Raw genomic sequence first — 5,631 nt, forward strand, 5'->3', positions numbered from 1 at the left:
TATAACTTGTATGACTACATAACGTGTAATATACAGTTTTAATTTGTAACCTTCGTTTTAAGACTGCACGGTTAGCATTAGCGCAACGTAGGGCAAGCATTCGTGTGACCCACGAATGTTTGTGAAACCCCCCGCGACACAATCATTAAATTCTTTAATGCGGGAGTGAGGGAATGGCTTTTACGTAAAAAAAATGATAACAATTTTTGTAAAAATAAAATATATCTACATGTTACAACTGGAATATAATAATCGAATTTGTACAGAAATCTAGGTGTCGCGAGTCTGACTCAAAAATACTCAGCGAAACTTAGCAGTACTTGGCACATACGTATAGGTCGAACGACGACAACTTTATATAACTTGATTAATCTTTGGATATTTTACTATGTTTCATACTATCTAAGTACATAGATGTACTCTACTAATGCCCTAAGCACGGTTCGTAAGACCGAGCACTGGCCACTCTCCCTATCCATTCTCAAGGTTTGTCGAAGCCGTGCAGCCGTTCTAAAGGCTATTTATTAGTTAAAGTTACCAAATTATTAAGTATTTTAAAATAAAGTAAGTGAATAATGTCTTGCTAACAAAGTTATTAATGAATTACCTACTGGTGTCTATTTAAGTAAAAATACAATTTAGTACCAATATAGGTAACTTACAAAACACACAAAAATATGTAAAATTTATTTAATTCTGCACGAAATACAGTCGGTTAATTATCTCTCATATTTTAATGCCTTTGAAAAACCACTTGAAACGGAATCCTTATGAATTTTTATAAAAGCAGTTAATTAATTAAAAATTTATATTACAAAAACCGCAGTCTTTCTTGACTTAGGTTTCTAAATTATGACGAATACTACTTTTACTAGGGTAACATAATTAATAACATACCTACAGCGTCCGAGCTTTTACTATGATATGGTCTTTACTTCTTTAGATATTTTCGTGTCAATGATAATTCAGCAAACTTTATGAAAGTAGTGTACCATCTTACACATATAACTACAAACTCCAAACGCTACAAAATAGTTAAAACCATTTACCAGTACTTTATAACGTTATGAATATGCCGTCAAGATAAATAGTCGTTTATTCGCGATCAAAAAGGTTTTTTACTTCGATTTCCGCTGCAGTGACTGGCACGAGAGGCGGCCTTCATACCTTACACAGACAAGTCAAATATAACTTATATTAAACCGTTTTAAGCTAACGACATTCTGGGAGCCTAGTATCAACTTTTCAAGATAGACTACCAATTGACCAGTTTTTAGTAATGACACCAGAATTCAGAAAAAAATAATTGTAATGAACTTTCAAAGCTCTTAAGAAATTTTAGAAATAGTAACTAGCTGTCCCAGCAAACATTGTAAAAAATAATAATCTTGAAGCCCTGAGCGTATATTTGTGGAGCCTATAAATTTATTGAGGCATGGCTGGTGTAGATGAAGGTCTAAATTCGAAGTAATTTTTGAAGAGTTCCGTTAGTTTACTCCACGGACTGTAATTATTTTTTTAACAAATAATAAGAACTAGCAAAATTCCATTTACTCTAAGCGCTCACACCAAAATTAAGTATTCTTTAACTAATTTATAATTTGATAGTATATTGTAATGTTAAAAAAAACTTGTACTTTTCTTCGTACCACGCTTATCTTAGCTTTTACAAATTATTTTTTAAATATGACATGACGTTAATACCGATTTATTTGGTAATGATTTGTGTGTCTTCAATAGTCTTCATATAAGAGTTATGTGTCTTGGGCACGAAACGAAAGCAAAATTTTAATTTTAATGTTTTTCCATTTCCCAGCTACCAAACAGTATAGTTAGTACCACACTGTCTTTCCACATGTGTTGTAGGTTCGATTCCCAGATAAAACGATAAGGCATGCAGTTTCAACTTGCCTGTAGAGTAAAATTAAAGGTATATTTTAACACAAATTTATGTCCTCAAAATCATTTTATTTTTATTTCAAGTAGCCCGTTTTCCAGGCACATTCAAAACATTTTATTTTAAAATCTAGGTGGTGATTCCAAAATTACAGTCTTATGGAGAAAAACCAGCAAGAAACTCAATTTTATTCCATTAGATTCATATGTTATGTTGCAAATAGAAACAACATTAATAACTAATTAGTAATTACGATTGCTTCTAAACATTCTAAACTTGCAATCTAAGTTGCATTTACTTCGAAAGCTGTGTAACATTTATTACACAAGCCGCCATCAACTGCCGTAATAAGTCTGCGACGCGCGACGGTTTGTCGACTTATTTTAATATGTAGGTACTTTATCTTAGCTATACTTAGTAATTATCTATATTCCAGCTGGGTAACCTAAGATTTTGACAGTTGAAATATTTCCGCAAAAACTAGTGATAGAGAATCCACAATCGTGTACCAGATAGCTGCACATCAAAGTACTTTAACCACGCCGTATCATGCCTTGTATCTACTTGTAGTTTGAAGTTCGATTTCAGTAACAATACAGAAATGGTCAAGGCAAGCTGAACTTGCGGCACTCAGAGTCTGGACAAATAGGTTGAAAAACCAACCTGCAAAATAAATTTAGTCAGTCATCTTATTTAAGACCGTACCAATAGCTGCTTTATCTCTACTTTCCCACGTTTTTTTTTTTTTATAAACTCACTTTCTCGTTTGATTGTTTGTCGTTCCGATTGGATTCAATTTTAAGGCACTTCCCGATAAGCTAGCTGCCTGAAATTTTCAGGGTAGCTTCAAACCTGATGATAATGCAATTTAAAAACAGCTATGAGTGTGACATCTAAAACCGTGGGATTTTAGATTTTTTTAAATCTATTAAATATTCATGATTCTTATAAACTACAAAAGCCTTTTACAAGGTACATTAAACAACATAAATTATTGTATCTGACTATTTTTAAATATGAAATACTTAGTTAAATTTTTGTTACCGTGTTTAGCATTTTAGACATTGACAAATCTTCTAAATGTCGGATATTATTTTTAAGCTTCTTTTATTATATTTTTTCGGAAAATTATGTAATTCCTTTAACGACATGAATTAAAATGTTGTATTCCATTCATTTATGATTGAGCGTAAATTTATTCGTATTTAACGAATAATATAATGTTCGTCATTCTTTTTTTTGTATTTTATATCTTGTTAGCATCATTATTTATCAAATATTCAAAACAATCTTTAAGGGGTTTGCTCACGACACTCTATTTTAAATACACTTATGCTTCGAGAGTAAAACATTGACAGAATTTTACCTCAGTTCACGTTGGTCATACCTTTAAGAGATGGGAGGTTAAGAAAGTACTGACTAGCGAAAAGTTACTTCAGAACTTTCGAGATTTTTATCTTTTAACCTTATTTAAACAATACCCTTCTTGCTTGTGCGTCGTAGTCGTGCAGTTCGTAGATCGATATATCGTAAGACAAGTAATGCCTTTTCTTTTTATTGCAATTGCAAGAGTATGGACTATTAGTAGAGCGCTTATAAAGATACATATTATGTAACGTTTTATCTGCTTCACCGTACAAACCAAGGCTGCAAGATAGTCCCCGGCACAGTAGTCAAAAGAGGGATTAAATCATAACATCCGAGTCAACATTAATTTTGGAAAAAAATAAAAACCGACTTCAAGACTACACTAACAATATATATGTACAATTGAACTAAAAAGTATAAAATAATATTTTAATTACAAGCCAAAGAACACTAAAGGAAAATCAACGAAATTATTGATACTTATGCATACTATTTACATTTTAAAATCAGTTATTTTTGAGGTCGGTGCCAAATGCGGGCAGACGCGTGAGGGCAGAAGACGCTGATGGTTGTGTTTTATGTTTGTATGTATTAGTTTATGTTTCTTTTTTGTGTTATTAATAGATAAATTATTTTATTGTCTTCTTTTCAATTATCGGTTGTTTTTCAATTATTTATGTAATTTCTTTTTGTGTCATTAATATATTGTTTTTGTTTTGGCTGGCACCGACTCCAAAAATAACTGATTTTAAAATGTAAATAGTATGCATAAGTATCAATAATTTCGTTGATTTTCCTTTAGTGTTCTTTGGCTTGTAATTAAAATATTATTTTATACTTTTTAGTTCAATTGTATATATTGTTAGTGTAGTCTTGAAGTCGGTTTTTATTTTTTTCCAAAATTAATTTTATTTTTCACTTTTTAGTATGGGTAGGTCTACTAAACGCGCTGCCCAAATGAGTTCTTTGCCCCCGTGAAACTGCCCAGAATTCCCAGTGATATTTGTTCGAAAGCCTCCACCCAGTCTGTTACCATTTGAGAGTGATGTTAATTATGGAGGCCATTTTGAATAACCGAATATCTCATCAGAACAAGCATCTAATTATGTTTATTTTAGTTTCAGTATTGCATTTTTTGTAAAACTTTGTAAGTGACCTTTACATTTTTTTTTTTTCGAAATAGTTTTTATAACCTTTGTAGTGAGTACAGGCGTGATAATATGTTGTGTGATGGCGTAAACAATGCTTAGATATGCTATAGCAACAATTGCGGTTAATCTGCTGTTATTTATTGAAGAGTTCCCCCGATTTCTACAAGATCCCATCATCAGATATTGAAATGGTGATAATGGGACCACACGGGAAGCACAAGCTTTCAAATAAAAAAAGAATCATGAAAATCGGTTCACCCAATCGCAAGTTACGAGGTAACAAACATAAAAAAAAAAAAAAATACAGTCGAATTGAGAACCTCCTCCTTTTTTTGAAGTCGGTTAAAAATACGGACTATTTCGCATAATCTAACCCATATATTACCTATTGCCTAGTAAACCTAGTGTGGTTTACGGTCTACTTGGCTACGAGATTTAGATACATATAGTTGCTGGAACAAGAATGAATAGTTGATTTTCAACGTACCTACGTTTTTTATTACTCCGTAAAAAACGACTAATCAATTCCGCTTTAATATGGCCGATGAATGAATGGAAATTAAATTAAAATTACATTTTTGATTTGAGGCCTAGACGTGGTTTAATGGTGCAATACAATATTAATGAAACCTGTGATAAAAACGAGCACTTTTTAAATAACTTTTCCATAATTTTTAAATAGGATGAACTATTTTGTCCACTTCACCTAACAGTACCAGGATTACATAACCCTACAGCAATTACTTGCATGGCTGGGAGGCTGTTACAACCTGCGTACCATCAATTACAGTGAACGGTGGCGACATTTTTACGAAGGCTAATCATGTCAGAAGTAATGATACTGGCAAATTGTAGGAAAAATGCACCTTAATGAGTAGGGTTATTGCCCTATAATTGTACTGTAGTAACGTAGCCTTCAGCCTTCTGATTGTCTGCCTCCGATATGGGTAAAATATTGTCAGGTTGTAACACATTTCGACTACGACTTAAGAAATATAACCGAGAATTTACCTACGCTTATCCAGGAACAGATAACACGCCAGAACTTTACTTTCATTTAAACATAATGATACTATTCTCGTTACTAAATAAGTAGCGGTTATTTGATAACGGTAAGAGGTGCAAAAGTAGGCTGCAATTGGACAGTGTTTCGATATGCTTTGGAGAGAGTGATTTTACTATTGTTTGTTCTACATTAACAAGTTTTAACGTAGG

The sequence above is a fragment of the Trichoplusia ni genome, chromosome 19 (genome assembly GCF_003590095.1).
Source record: "Trichoplusia ni isolate ovarian cell line Hi5 chromosome 19, tn1, whole genome shotgun sequence".
NCBI lineage: Eukaryota > Metazoa > Arthropoda > Insecta > Lepidoptera > Noctuidae > Trichoplusia > Trichoplusia ni.